Source organism: Octopus bimaculoides, chromosome 11 (assembly GCF_046866305.1).
Source record: "Octopus bimaculoides isolate indiv1 chromosome 11, ASM4686630v1, whole genome shotgun sequence".
Taxonomy (NCBI): Eukaryota; Metazoa; Mollusca; class Cephalopoda; order Octopoda; family Octopodidae; genus Octopus; species Octopus bimaculoides.
In genome coordinates, this window is record NC_142938.1 from 14,455,139 (window position 1) to 14,472,638 (window position 17,500).

Consider the following 17,500-nt stretch of genomic DNA (forward strand, 5'->3'; position numbering starts at 1 on the left):
TGTACGTGCGTGTTTGCGTGTCTCTATGTATCTGTACGTGTATATGTATGTATATATGTATGTTTGTAGGTATGTATGTGTACGTATATGCGTGTATGTATTTATGTGTGTGTACGAGTGTATGTATGTATGCATGTGTGTATGTATGTATGTATGTGTACGTGTGTGTGTATGTATATATGTATGTGTACGTGTGTATATGTATATATGTATGTGTATGTATGCATGCTTACATATGTATGTATGCATGTGTACGTGTGTGTATATGTATGTGTGTATGTACGTATGTATGTATGCGTGTTCTCTGTTTTTAATTATATGAAATCTTCCTCGGAGGAAATAGTTGGTTTCTAACAAAGATACGAATTGGAATGTAGATAACAAAACCAAATACACATTTTGAACTGGAGAAAAAAGTCTTGCTTATTTTTACTGTTTAACATACAGATAATATTTGTAATATTAGCTGTAGTAGGTAAATTTCTTTCTCTGAAAATCTCAGCTTATCAAGATTACCACTTAGGCATTTACTCAGAAAACCAAGTGAACTAATTATCATTAGTTTAAATGAGAATTAATAATCTGGATATAAAAGTAGGAGGTTTCGAATCTGTTGTCCACAGTTATCCTTTTTCTCCTTGATTTTCAGTGATGTTCACATCAACAGTGTAGTTGATCTCCATAATGGTACGTATTTTCTCGTTTCTGTCCCAAACGACTAAATCTGATCTGTTATGTTTACACTTAACAGGAGTTTCGTTTGATATGCTTCACTAATATGTTTCCTGGATTAATGTTTGTGTAGGTATTAAATAGCAGAGGGGATACTCTTTACTCTTTTACTCTTTTACTTGTTTCAGTCATTTGACTGCGGTCATGCTGGAGCACCGCCTTTAGTCGAACATATCGACCCCGGAACTTATTCTTTATAAACCTAGTCCTTATTCTATCGGTCTCTTTTTGCCGAACCGCTAAGATACGGAGACGTAAACACACCAGCATCGGTTGTCAAGCGATGATAGGGGGACAAACACAGACACACAAAAACACATACATATATATATATATATATATATATATATATATATATATATATATATATATATATATATACATATATACGATGGGCTTCTTTCAGTTTCCGTCTACCAAATCCACTCACAAGTCTTTGGTTGGCCCGAGTCTACAGGAGAAGACACTTGCCCAAGATGCCACGCAGTGGGACTGAACCCGGAATATATTTCAAAAGAGTCCTTTTTTTCTTCACCACATGGCATTGTATATAGTTTTAACATATGAAGGTAGCTCCTTGAAGATATTTTCTAGCAACAGCCAATCATATGGGTGATGTCTTCCCGAGAAATATGACATAATACTTTGGTTGCATTTTGGGGGTTGAAAGTTTCACTGTTCTTTTTGTTTATTAGATAACCCGTAGCACTCCCCTGCACTTGGATTTCAAACGCACGGCCTTCAAAGTTTGTTGTGATGTAACGATCACGATTCCAATAGGAACTGCGCTTCATGTGCATATTATTGACTTGTTCAAGTCTTTGAGATAATACCCATGCGTAGTACTTTATTGATATACTGAGTACATCACATGCAAATCTTCTTTGAGACATCGTAGTCCGGCTACTTCAGGGTAATACGGGAGGTCAGCAAGAAGAGAATGCTTTCTGAGGAACTAACAGCCGACACGCAAGATGTTGTTCCTTTCGCTTTTCAGAATTAAGTTTATGTATTTTTACTTATTCTTTCTTTATTTCTTTCTTTCTTTCTTTCTTTATTTATTTATTTATTTATTCTTCTTGCTATTGTTTAGTAAGTACTGCCTGAGAGAAACTATACGACATTCGAATACTGTCTGCACTAATCTTAAGCCTTTTCCTCCTTCATCTCTTATGTATGTATACTGTCCATGTACGTATGTATGTATGTATGTATGTATGCATATATGTATGTGTATGTATGTATGCATGTTTGCATGTATGTATGTATGTATGTATGTATGTATGTATGCATGTATGTATTTCAGTCTTCAGTTTTATTTCAAGGTTTCTAACCTGGATCCAGGGCTCCTTCGTTGAAATTCCAATATCAACAACAGGGTATTTTTGTATGTATGTCTTTCTGTTTTTTAAACGATCAGTGTACGAGAGTCGCCCGAAAACCATTAAATATTTATTGCGGAGAGACTTTTTGAACACCCTATACACCCTCCCCACACACATATGCATATGTATTGATGTTTTTATTTGTGTGAAGTTGTATATAATTAGGTAATATTAAACTGAACTTAGGAGTTCTAGTAGCATACATGTTTCTTAAATTCTTACTAGAAAAAGGTTTTTTCGGAATTTCAGCTTGCTTGCCTTCTTCAGACAGTTTGATGAAGTGTAAAAAGTTGAAACTTCGAAGTTACTGCAAACACACTTATAGAGCAAGCATACTCACTTTCCACCTATCAAATTACACTCTTAAGATATTGGACCTACATGAGATACTTGCTCTAGATGCCATACAAGTGCATTTGAAATGAATACATCGTGGTTACGAAAGGATTTCAAAGCTACCCGACCCTATAAAGCACACACACATACACACCCTATCTCTCTCTCTCTCTCATTCTCTGTCGCTCTTTCTCTCTCACACACAAAAACTCTCAATACACATACAGAATGAGACCGGTATTATAGATAATTAGGATACTAATAATAGATTGGGACTGATTTCCCAACTATGTTAACAATTACAATGAAAAAGTAATTAGAAATGATTAGCATTGGTGCATTCATACACAATTGGTCGAGTTGGGTCATTTCCTCTTTAACATCACACACGTTAATGACGGCGATGATGTTGAAATGTGGTGAAGAAAAAAATCGAAGAGAAAATATTTTTTATACTCTGAGGAGAGAACACACACACCAGCGATAGATAAGAGCAAACATATTAGCAGTGGAAGAAACGGGAAGGGTGAGTGCAGAAGAAATCAAAAGAAAACGCTTCCAAATACAGCATTAAATGAGAAATTATCTTAAGATCTGAACCTATAAGAATGGAAACAAAAGATGTGATCTTTGAACTGAGGAGGATAAAAATGCTCAAAACTATTTGCATAACAAGTAGCATTGTTTAAACATCAGACAATATCTAAACATCAGATAAGATATACGTGTACAGTGCAGACACGTTAATAAGAGCTTGTTATGGAAATGGGTCACATCAAATTCATCTAATAGCATATAAACACATACATATATGAATATCATCACAATCGATTTTCTTCACTTCTTTTCTTCGTTGCTCTAACCTTATTCTTTTTCTTCCCATTTACCCCATTTTCTCATTTCTCTACGCTTTTTCTTCCAATCTCTTCCTCCCATTCTTTTACCTCTTTTTCTATCTGTGAATATGTTTCATCCTCCCATTATTGATAGATTATTGATAGATCTGTTAGCATTTAAGATGTTCAAGATGAAATAACTCAGCTCAAACATCTCACAGCTACGAACTTTTACTGAGAGGGGAAGCAACTAATTGTTTCAAAAATATTTCAGAGCACGACCTGAAAGACCAATCCGGAACGAATGCCTTTTGACATGGAACGATGAGTACCATAATAATCGTCACTTTCTATTTTTATACCTAAAACCATTAGTAAAAAACAAAAATTGTATTGGCTGCCATATATATATTAATTGACATATGAAGATATTTATGTCAGCGAGCTGGCAGAATCATTACCACGTCGGGCAAAATGCTTAGCTGAATTTCGTCATTTACACTCTGAGTTCAAATTCCGCCGAGGTCGACATTGCCTTTCATCCATTTGGAATCGATAAAATAATTACAAGCTGAGCACTGGGGGTCGTTGTAATCGATTTACTCACTTCCCCGAAATTAATGGACTGGTGCCAAAATTTGAAATCGATGCATGTACATACATATACATGATGTGATATATACATATATATATACATATATATATTATAAAAATACAATCGTTAAAGACTTTATCAGTGGCCAGCATATAATATAGACCTATATATATATATATATATATATATATATATACACACACAAAGGCAACAATTTTGAGAGGCGAGATCTTAGTCGATTCCATCGAAATTAATATTTGACTGCTACTTTTTATTTTTCCGAAAAGAAGAGTAGATTTCAGTGGGATTTGAACAGAGAACGTAGAGGCGGAACAAATAACGTAAAGAATTTTCTTCGACACTTTAACGAATCTGCCGATCAAACTTCAGCTTTTAATCTTTTCTACTCTAGGCACAAGGCCCGAAATTTTGGAGGTGGGGGCCCAGTCGTTTAGATCAACACTAAAACACAACTGGTATTTAATTTATCGACTCCCGAAAGGGTGAAAAGCAAAGTCGACCTCGGCAGAATTTGAACTCAGGACGTAAAGACAGACGAAATACCGCTAAGCATTTTGCCCGGCTTGCTAACGTTTCTGCCAGCTGGCCGTCTTAAATTTCCGGTTTTTATGATTTGAGTTTAAATTCCACCGAGGCTGACTTCGTCTTTCATCCTTTCAGAGTCAATAAAATAAGTATCAGTTGAGAACTGGCGTTGATGTAATCAACAAGCTCCCTCCCTTAAAAGTTAACACTGGTGCCTATAGTAGAAAGGATTATTATTATTAATTTCTTAAAAGAGATGACCTGGCAAAACCATTAGCGTAACGAACAAAACTCATAGCGACATTTCTTCAAACTTTTTACGTTCTGAGTTCAGTTCCTGACGGTGTTGACCTTTCCTCATATCCTTTCAGGGGATCGATAAAAGGAAGTACCAGTCAAGTACTGAGATTGATTTCATTGACTAACCTTCTCCAAATTGCTGATCTTTTTGCCAAAATGTGAAACATTATTATTACGGTACAATGTTTAAGACTTGTGCATTCATGCTGCCCTCGTGGCGAATAAAAAATGTGTTCGGTTTATACAAGTGCATCGTATGACGGAGAGTGTTTAGGGTAACGTCTTGTAAACAGATTGCATTAAGTCGCAGGTGTTGAGAAGTTATGTGATAAATTTTAACAAGATAAAATCAAGTGAAACACCATAAAATACCATTACCGCATGTTTAATAGTTATGTAATTATAGTCTGCATTGTTTCTATTCGTTTTATGGAATCTGCTCAATGCAATCATAACCATTCCAAGTTCCAGCTATCTCTGAATATTTATCACTGCTACTACGATTGTAACTAAATTATATTTACATCAAGAACGTGGTTGGAAGAGAATACATATCAAAAGAGGAACGTTCTGCAAACTAAATACAACGAATCTAGTTGGATCTTAGTATTTGTCTTTCTTTCTTTATTGCCCACAGGAGGCTAAACATAGAGGGAACAAACAATGACAGACAAAGGGATTAAGTCGATTAAATCGACCCCAGTGCGTAACTTGTACTTATTTAATCGATCTCGAAAGGATGAAAGGCAAAGTCGACCTCAGCGGAATTTGAACTCATAACGTAACTGCAGACGAAATTTTGGGACAGGGCCAGCAAGTACGGGTTAGGAGTATATCGATTAAATCAACCCCAGTAAATAACTGTCGGAATTTTAAATCGGGACGTAAAGACGGATGAAATGCCGCTAAGTATTTCGCCCGGTGTGCTAACGATTCTTGTTTCTTTATTGCCCAGAAGGGGCTAAACATAGAGGGAACAAACAATGACAGACAAAGGGATTAAGTCGATTAGATCGACCCCAGTGCGTAACTTGTACTTATTTAATCGATCTCGAAAGGATGAAAGGCAAAGTCGACCTCAGCGGAATTTGAACTCATAACGTAACGGCAGACGAAATACCACTAAGCATTTCGCCCGGTGTGCTAACGATTCTGCCAGCTCACCGCCCTTCTAAGTATTTATCTTCTTTTCTACTCTATGCACAAGGCCTGAAATTTTTAGGGAAGGGGCCAGTCGACTAGATCGACCCCAGTACGCAACTGGTACTTAATTTATCGACCCCGAAAGGATGAAAGGCAAAGTCGACCTCAGCCGATTTTGAACTCAACGTAACGGCAGACAAAATACCGCCATGCATTTCGCCCGGCGGGCTAACTTTTCTTATTTCTTTATTGCCCACAAGGAGTTACACACAGAGGGGACAAACAAGAACAGACAAACGTATTAAGTCGACTAGATCGATCCCAGTACGCAACTGGTACTTAATTTATCGACCCCGAAAGGATGAAAGGCAAAGTCGACCTCAGCTGAATTTGAACTCAACGTAACGGCAGACAAAATACCACTAAGCATTTCGCCCGGCGTGCTAACGTTTCTGCCATCTCGCCGCCTTAGTTCGAGGTAATTGCATCAAGTGTAGCCACATCAAAGGACTCTTTTGCAGGACAGAGCTATCCTGGTAATATCTAATTTTCGTCAAGGTTGCCCTCGTCATCATTAAGGTGGCGAACCGGTAGAATTGTTAGCGTGCAAGACAAATTAATTAGTCAAATGCGAAAGTAGAACTAACAGCATTTCATCCGTCTTTTTACGTTCTGAGTTCAAATTCCACAAAGTCGACTTTACATTTCATTCTTTTGTGGGTCTATGAAATAAGTACCAGTTGAACACTGGGGTCGATATAATCAATTATCCCTCTCCTCCAAAATATCAAGCTTTGTGCATACAGTAGAAAGGGTTATATCATCATTATCATCGTCATCATCATCATCATCATCATCATCATCATCGTCATCATCATCATCATCATCATCATCATCATCATCATCATTATCGTCATCATTTATCATTAGAAGTATCGATATTGAAGACCGCATTGGGTCAGAAACGATAGAATGCGGGTCTAAGTCTATCTGCGTTGAAATCCCATCAGGAATCAAAATCCCGTCTCAGATTCCTTTTCCAGTATTGCGAAATAAGAAAACAGAATGTCTGTGTGTGTATGCGTGTTCGTGTGTGAGTGAGTGTATGTGTGTGTGTGTGAATGCATGTGTGTGTGTGTGCGTGAGTGCATGCATGCGTTCGTGTGTGTTAAGACCGATTCAATTGAGTATGTTTACGTTTCCCCCCATTAGAAACATGTGGCCTGGTGCCAATCTGTGAAACCATTATTATCAATAAATGTATTTTTGGCAAGAGAATTGAACTAAAATTGCGTGTTGAAACAGATATTATTGTATTTTGGTAAATGCATGTTTGTTTTCTAATTCGACATATACTTTTTTGGCAAGAGATAGGAAGCAACTCACATTTTTTTTTTTTACGGTAAATATAAATGATGTATATATACAATGGGCCAAAAGTCACGCACAAAATAAGTTCAATACTCTTCGGAATTGTTAAAGACTCACTTCAAGTTTTCTAAAATTGAATAAATTAAAATAATGATGAACACATATGCACTTGTATATGATGAACAAAATGAATAATAACAACGACAACAACAACAACAACAGTAATATATTATTATTATTATTATTATTATTATTATTATTATTATTATTATTATTATTATTATTATTATTATTATTATTATTATTATTATTATTATTATTATTATACAGCACAAAGCGGCGAGCTGGCAGAATCGTTAGCGCACCGGGCGAAAATGCTTAGCGGTATTTCGTCTGCTGCTACGTTCTGAGTTCAAATTCCGCCGAGGTCGACTTTGCCTTTCGTCCTTTTTGGGGTATATAAATAAAGTGCCAGTTGAGTACTAGGGTCGATGTAATCGACTTGCTCCTTCCCCATAGTTTCAGGCCTTGTGCCTATAGTAGAAAGAACTATTTTATATACAACGTATCGAAGGTGGCAGAAGTATCTAGAGAACTATTACAAAATAACAACCATAGAACTACAGAAATACCTACAACAGAACCAAAGAAAACTAATACAAATAGCTACAAAACACGAACAAAAAAAAACCGTTTTTAGACTTTAAGGAAGCTGACAAATACAAAAAGCAAGTAATAGTGCCTAACATCCATGAAGAAGAAGAAAAAAACGAAAGCTGTAAAACAACCGAAATTCAAACTAAAATTGGAACAGCAACGGATCATGATAAAACGAATGAAAGAATGAAAGAATATATATATATATATATATATATATATATTGTGGTTTTGGAATCAGGATTTGACTGCTATTTTTTCAGCGTGGTGGTATCTCTTGATACCCTGTATTATAATTTTAAATAATTATATATATATATATATATATATATATATATATATATATATATATTCTGTCATTACTATAGTAGAAGGCACATCCCCAAGGTGCCGCGAAATAGGATTGAACCCAAAAGCATTTTGTAAAAAAAACTTGCTCAAGATTCCAAATTGTAGAATTGAACTCGGAACCTCTTGATTAGGTAATGAATTTTACCAGTAGCCATGCTGCGTCCTTTTGCACATGAACTACATCGTTCTGTTTATCTTTTTTCTTTTTAAAAATGGTAGGGTTAATGTACATCTTAGATAATTTGGTGGATATTTCTAGCAGGTCGAGTGACCTGGTTGGGGTTGTTTTCTGGTGGCTGTTTTAATAAAGAATTTTAAACTGAGACTCAAAGAAAAATGGCAATGCCACAACCAAATCGATATTATTTGGTAAACTTCAAAAAATTGTATAAAGTCTGATGCCATGGGGGAATATCTTAAATGAGTATGGAAGCTGAGCATTTAGTACTACACGAACATTTTAAAAACAAAGATAAATAAATAAAATAAAATAATAATAATTTTATTTCCGATAAAAGTTTTTGCTAGAAACACCAGTACCTTCATTTCCCCATGGCATGATTTGCAAACATCACTAAATCATATTTGTCGACGCAAACCAGCGCTAGTTTTCTCGGTTTTTGTTTGCTAAATCGATATCAGATATTCTTACAAGTAAACCCTGTGTAAAAACTATGTGTAAACGATACAACTGTTGCCAGCATCGTAACATACATCACACTGGCGAAACATCTACAAGTTAAAGTAAACAATTGACAATGCACCTCCAAACTGGCGACCTGTACATTCAATTTTTAACAAAGAAAGGTTCGAAATAAAAGTGAAAACGCTGTTAGCTCATTTTTTTCAGTATCTTCTTTCTTTATTCCTTATTTTCTTCTTCTCTTTCATTTGCTTCTAATTTTTTCTTCTTCTTTTTCTCCTTTTATTTTCATTCATTCAATTCTTTCTTTGAGTCATTCAATGATTCATTCTTTCCTCATTCGCTTCTTTACTTCGGTCTTGTATTTGTTTCTATTTCTTCAGTTTCACTCTCTTCTTTCTTTCTCTCTTTCTTTCTTTCTTTCTTTCTTTCTTTCTTTCATTCATTCATTTTCATCCACTGATTCCTTCTCCCTCCATTCTTCCTCCATTTTTCCTTCTTCCTACACTTCTTCATTCCTTCTTGTCTTCCTTTCTATTTCTTTCATTTTTTTCATTCTTTTCTTTACCCCTTTACTTTCTTTCTTTCATTCTTCCCCCACCCTTCCCTTTCTCCTTTCTTTTCCTTTTTCCTTCTACTTTCTATTTTATTTTCCATTATTTTCTTCCTTCTCGAATTCTCGCATCTCTTTACCCTTCCGCCTGAGAGAGAGAGAGACTAGTTGATTGTCTGTCTCACCCCACCCCAGTCTGTTTCTTTTTACATCTTTAATTCACTGCTTGTTTGTTCATTCCTTAATTAATTATCTCTTTTGTATCTGTTTGTTTTCTAATGACCATTTAAACCAATAACAAGAAGAAAACAAAAACATAAATTGCAAAAAATTATTCATAGAACGCACACACACACACATGCAATCTACAGAAGTATATAAATATGCATACACATAATATATACACATAATATATATACATTTATACACACACATACACACATACATACATATATATATATGTATACAGACACAAATATATATATTTTAGTTTTTTTATTCCTTTGTTTCTTTCAGTCATTTGACCACGGCCATGCTGGAGCACCGCTTTTAATCGAACAAATCGACCCTAGGACTTATCCTCTGTAAGGCTATTCCTCATTCTACTGGTCTCTTTTACGGGGACGTAAATACACTAGCATCGTTTATCAAGCGATGCTGTGGGTACAAACACAGACACACAAGAACACAAACATACATACATACATACATACATACATATATATATACTTATATATGACGGACTGCTTTCAGTTTCCGCCTACCAAATGCACTCACAAGGCTTTGGTCGGCCCGAGGCTATAGTAGAAGACACTTACCCAAGGTGCACCCTGGGATTGAACCCGGAACCATGTGGTTGGTAAGCCAGCTATTTACCACACAGCCACTCCTGCGCCTAATCTCTCTCTCTCTCTCTCTCTCTCTCTCTCTATATATATATATATATATATATATATATATATATATATATATATATATATATATATATATATATATATATATATATATATATATATATATATATGGACAGGGGTTGGACAAAATAATGGAAACATCTTGCATCATAGCATCACAATTTTGAAATATCTATAAAACCGTCAAAAGCTTGATTATTTTTATATGTTTTGATATATTATTAGCGTTGCTTAATATGTTTTGCTAAAATTGCTATTCCTTTTCAGATATCATCAGAAAAAGATAATTGAAATGCATTAAAATGACAGATCTATCGGACTTTCAAAGAGATCAAATTGTTGGCGCTCGTATGGCAGGCACTAACGTAAGGAAAACAACCGAAATGTTTGGTGAAAGACAAAGGATAAAGATAAGATAACAACCTGCTCATAAAATGAAAGAAAAATGTTAAAATGTGCAGCAAAACACCCCTCCCAGATTCATCAGTCTTGATAGACGTTTCAACAGCGATTGCATGGTATGCATTGATTCAAGCCAAGATTGTAACTGAAGGAGACAGTAAAACATTCACTACGTGAAGATATCATCATTGTTTGCCTAACTTTACTTGCGCCACACCAATCGCCGCATCAAATATGAAGCGTTTTATGTCGCACCTATGTGTGAAAGATCACTAGGATATGCGCAGGTTACAATTTACTTCAGCAGCAGACTTGACTCCCCGACGAAACACACATATAGTATTTCTTACTATAGGAAAACCCAATCCAGCCACGTATAGAACACACCAGAACACTGGCACTCCATCGCTTACGACGACGAGGGTTACAGTTGATCCGATCAACGGAAAATCTTGTTCGTGAAATTAACGTGCATGTGGCTGAACAGTCAACAGACACGCGAACCCTTAACGCAATTCTCAGGGAGATTCAGCGTGAGACAGAGTGTGAAAGGCTGTCTCTTTGAAATACAGGTTCAACTCATTTTTGCTAGCTGAGTACACTGGAGCAACGTGAAATAAAGTGTCTTGCTAAAGGACACAACACACCACCGAGAATCGAACTCGCGACCTTACGATCGCAAGCCGAATACCCTAACCACTAAGCCACGCGCCTTCACACCCGAACACTAGAATAACAACATCGTAATAAAAATGTCTCTCTCCTTTTCAAACAGAGAGATCATAAGAAACGCATACACGAAAATAACTTCAACAGCCAATAATCAATAATCCCAATTGATTCCAATTGAGATTATTGATTTTGGATACCGTCAACAATAATTGCCGAGGAACAGTAACTATTATGAGCCGGGTGAGTCCACTTCGCCAGTATCCGCTATGGCCCGCTCCAGAATCTTCCGGTGAACATAACACTGATGGACGACGGTGATGGTGCAATATGCCAAAACAGTCACATTGCAATCCACATGATTCGTCCCTGCATATTGGAATGTGTTTTATGTTCCTCAGGCGGAATTATGGTAAATCTAACGAGATTGATGTGTTGGGGTCGAGTCACGTTGTCTGGTCTACGGGTCTACGAGGCCTGTGTCTAAATCTTGGTTCGATCAGGGATGACCTCCGTCTATGAAGCAAAATTTGCATGAGTAGTAATCACACCATCATCGTCACATAATTATTTCTCCCACTAACTGCCGTCATTACCAAACTCCATAACATCACTATGACAACGGTCATCGACAGCAAAACCAAGACCACCATAACCGTCACCGAAACCAGAATCACCATCAAAGACCACCACCGCCACCACCCCTGGCACTATCCCCCATCGTCACCACCACCACCACCAACACTACGAGCGTCACAATCGCGTTGCCACAACTAACCCAGCTCCCACCAAAACAAGAATCATCATCAAAACCACCATCATTGCTGCTGCTGCTGTCTCCGTCGTCGCTGCCACCGCTCCCACTGCCACCACCGATATGGAAACGATGATAACCACCACCACCACTACCACCGCTGCGGCCGCCACCGCTACCACCACCATTACCACCACCGCCAACAACAACGCCACTACCACCGTCGCCACCACCACCACCACCACCACCGCCACCACCTTCACCACCACCAACACCACCACTACCAACAAGAAGTACAACACTATCGCCGCCGCCGCCACCACCACCGCCACAGTCAACAGACTACATGAATCGCAATAGCCTATCCTAATACTCTGTAAATATTAATTTATGGAAGAAACAAAATTTTAAATTTGTTTTAAAATACAATTATCAAAGAAATAATTTTAAAAAAAACAGAAATTTGTTTTCAATAACATTCTTTTTTTTTCTCTCTTTTTTTAACAATTTTTCCTCGACTAGAAAATTATTTTCTATTTTAACAATATTATAATATTATTCCGCAGGGTTTCCGCTGGCAGAATCTCTGGCGCGTCGGACAGGACTACTTAGAAATATTCATTTCTGTTCCCTTCGTTTTAAGTTCAAATTCCAGCTTCTATTTCAATCCTGTCCAGACCGATATATTAGGGATTAGTTCAGTTGTTCCCAACTCTAGTATTTCAATGTGTTTTCCCACGACCCCTTTTAATATGTATATATATATATATAGGTTATGAGCGATAGTGGTGTCAATTAGACCCAGAGGTTTCAGGTAATGCTGAATAAGTGCTATGGATAGACCATAGTTAAGCTCCAGGTTCGGTGATTATGCGAATAAGGGGACCAACGTAAGTCATATATCAGCGTGTGAATATGAGGATTTACTTTTCGTAATGAGATAAAAGACCAAGGCTGTGTATAATATAGAACATTTATAAATAGAAAGTCTTACAGCTGTCTCCAGGATATTTATTATATCCCTTCATTGGAGACGGTGTGAGAGGATGATTAAGCAATAGTTAGTTTAGTTAAGATAGGAAATAAAGAGTGAATGTAGGGATATTGTATTTGTAAATAGCTTGTGAGTAAAATCCAATTGTTTTAAAGATCGGTCGTTGCCTTCGTAAATCCATTATTAAGATTCCAATACCCTATAAGTAAAATCCAACAGTCTTTGAAATTGGTCATTCCAAATACAGAGTTTATACACAGTGCTATTGAATCAAGGGTTCTGTTTAAAGGACCGAAGAGAGAAAATTAATTCCTGTTCACGGCGAAGACGGGACTCCGGATGGCCCCTGTGCAAGGACAATCCGAACACAGACAGGTTTAGTAAAGAATGACTAGTAGAGCGGAAATGGCGCGAGACCGGTGTGTCGTTGCCGAATCTGATGTCTTGGAGGTGTTCCGTAATAAATATGCATATATATATATATATGTGTGTGTGTATGTATGTATGTATATAATTTTTTTTCTCACACACATGCATATATATTTATATACCTGTGTGTGTGTGTTTGTGGTTACCCTTCTCCAACCACATGCCAACCGTTGCTGGTTTATTTAAGTTCCCTTAAAGATCCCGGTAAAATTAATGCTAGACATAAAAAGATTTCTAAAAAGTACTGAGGTCGATTTGTTTGACTAAACTGTTCCAGACGGGTGCCCCAGCATGACTGCAGCCCATTGATTGAAACATGTAAAAGATGAAAGAAAATAGAAATATATCTAGGCCTACATTCTCAAATGTATCCGAGACAATACGGCGTGGTCTGAGAAATATTTGGTTGCTATTTCTAGCAGGTCAAGTAACCGCATAGATACTTCCTCTGATGAGTTGTTTTTGTAGAGAAAAATGATGTTGATAATCTTCTTAGAAACACCATTCGTTTTTAGAATATTATACACGGTTCGGTTTTGTCTTTAAAATCTATTGAAAAAGTTCGTAGACAGTAACGTAGTTATAGATCAACAGAATCTAACTACTTAATATATTTTCTTCTACGAGGGTTTCTAAGTGCTAAAATATAATCTGTTCAAAGATCTAGATCAATACAAATATGGCCTTGTTGTTATTCTCCTTGAACTTCGATCTGCTCCTTTGTTTATATGATCTCTTATTCCGTTCAGGACATTCGTGATAACAGTCTACACACAAAACACTTTCCCTGCAACGGTGATACGAATTTTGTCACTAATAATTTACAATCATTCTTTCGCTTGTCGTCTGTCTGCCTCTCCCTGTGTCTGTATTTGTCTTTCTCTCTCTCTCTCTCTCCTTTTCCCCTTTTCTCCCCTGTTGTTAATATTCCGTTCAAACTAATCTGCGAGAATAACTTCTTCAGTCAAGATTCCACTGATGAAAGCGTAGAAGAAAGTTTTACAAGTTGTTCCATCTCAATTGAAATTCTGTTGAAATTTTCTGTTCGCTTGCAGCTTCGATTTTCTTTAACTTAGCGTTAGAATTTAAAAGAAAATTCTCACCAAATAGCCTCAGCATAGTCACTGTCCAAAGATTGAAAGCAGTGGTAGTTCAAAATATAAAAATGAGAATCGATTATTCCTACTGTGTGAACAGGAATTTCTTTAATCTTTCCTAAAAGATTTGTCCAGGCTTATTATTCGTATATGTTCCAGCTTATCTGTGTGAGGTTCCAGAAACCACGTCGATGTCTGAGACGTGCGCATTTTGTAGCTTACGACACATTTGTAGGTATTTATAAAAACTGACGATCAAGTCTTGGAATTGAAACACCGTTAAGACTATGTAAGACAAGACGTGTACCCGTATAAGCTGTTTAAGAAGAATTGCGTGATTTCGCAAGAAGAATCGTCTGCAGCTATTGATACCAATTCAATGAATTAATGATTGTGGTCATTGATCTATTATTGACTAACGGAAAATAAAACGAATGACTGTTCTGTGTATTTTCTGATCAATTGTTTGTTATTGTTCCTGTTTGTTGTCGACGCTGGCGCCGCCGCTACTGTTGTGGTCTTTGTCGTCGTCATTGAAGCCGTTGCTGATGTTGTCATCGCAGTCTTTATCGTCGTCGCCGTCATCGTTGTTATTGAGGCCCTCGTCTTCGTCGTTGTTGTCGCTGTTGTTGCTGTTTCTGTCATCGCCGGTGATGCCACTGATGTTGTCGCTGCGCTGTTGTTGTTGTTGTTGTTGGTGTTGGTGTTGCTGTTGTTGTTGTTGTTGTTGTTCCCGTCACCGTACTTGTTCGCCGTCGTAGTCGTCATCGTAGATGTTGTTGTTGTCATTCTATTCACCGTCGTCGTTATCGTCATCACAGCTACCGCCGCCGTCGTCGTCGTCGCCCTCGTCGTTTTATTTCAAGATCCAATCAAGTGGAATCGAACTATAAATCAAAGTAGTTCATTCTGTGACCATCAATACTTGTAATGGCGTGCAGGTCAACGAGGTAAACTTTGCTTTTCAGACCTCCGGAGTTGATAGAATATAATACCAGTCAAGTACAGGGGTCATTTAATCAATTTAATCAATTTGCCCCTTTCTTTGAAAACGCTTGCCTTGTGTCCTAACTTACAGGATGTCCATAAATTACCTTTACAATTTGAAAAACTCAGAAGATATATATATATATATATATATATATATATATATATATACACTTATATATGGATGTATATATGTATACATATATATTGGTGCATATATATATGAATATATATATGTATATATATGAATATATATATATATATATTTATATATATATGCATATATATATATATGTATTTATATATATATATGTGTGTATATATGTGTGTATATATATGTGTGTGTGTGTATATATATGTGTATATATATATGTGTATATATATATGTGTGTGTATATATATATATATATATATATATATATATATATATATATATATATGTGTCTGTGCGTATATATATATATATATATATATGCATACATGCATACACACACATACACACTTCTATATATGTATATATATATATATATATATATATATATATATATATATATATATATATATATATATATATATATATGCATGTATATATATATTAGTGTTTGTGTGTGTGTGTGTGTGTGTGTGTATGTGTGTGTGTAAAAGTTAATCATATAAACAATATTTCAGGAATGCTTTTTAGATTAAACGTTAATGTATTAAAGCTGGCTAAACATATAAATTCTTAATTGTCGAAAAGCCATTTTGGGATTAAGAATATTCCACGTAATCTGAAGATCCACATAAAAATTCTATTACGGAGGAACTGCTTGGAGATTAGGAATTTTTATATAAGCTAGGCTAACTGTATAAAACCTATTAGAGAAAAAAGAATCGGCTTTTAAATGAAGAAAATCTTTCAGTGTATTGCAGGATGAACCGTGGGATTATGTTTCATAATTTCCTGATTAGGGAATTGCAATATCAAATATCGCTAAATACAGTAGACCAGCATGGAAGAGGTGAATGTATTGCAGCTAAAAAAAAATGTTGACTTTTTGTCGGCGCAGTCATTGCTGTAAGAAGAAGAAGAAGTAGTAGTAGTAGTAGTAGTAGTAGTAGTAGTAGTAGTAGTAGTAGTAGTAGTAGTAGTAGTAGTAGTAGTAGCAGCAGCAGCAGCAGCATCATCGTCATCATCATCATCGTCATCATCATCTTCATCACTATCACCACCATTGTGGATCAGGAGGTGTGTGCATGCGTGCGTATACGTGGTCTGATCAATAAGTATCCGGATTGTTGCCATAGCAACAAATCTAAAGCACAGAAAGTGAAGCGGCTGGTACAGATTGGCCTTGAACTCTGCTGTGCACACTATTATACATGACCGGTTTCCTTCTCTTTCAGCCCTACCAAATCTGCTCACAAGGCTTCGGTCAGCCTGAGGTTATGGTAGATGAAACTTGCCTAGGTGCCACTGACTCCAATGCCATGTGGTTTGAGATTGCAAACTGCTTATTACACAGCCGCGTTGGTGCCTCTGATCTCGGTAACAGAAATCATCCGTTAAGTATTATTGGATTCGATAATATCGATTTACTCCAGCCTACAAATTCCCTACCTTGTGCTTACGTAAACCTCAATAATTTTCGTTGTTTTCGTTATTTTAAATACGTGCTTTACGAAAGACTGGCTACATTTGCCAATCTTGGAAATACTGGGTAGCATATTTATTTTTTTTTTATCTAAAGAAGAGAAGTGATAATGAGGATATTTCCATAACGGAAGTATCTAAAAATGAATGTAAAATAATACCCAAGATGTGCT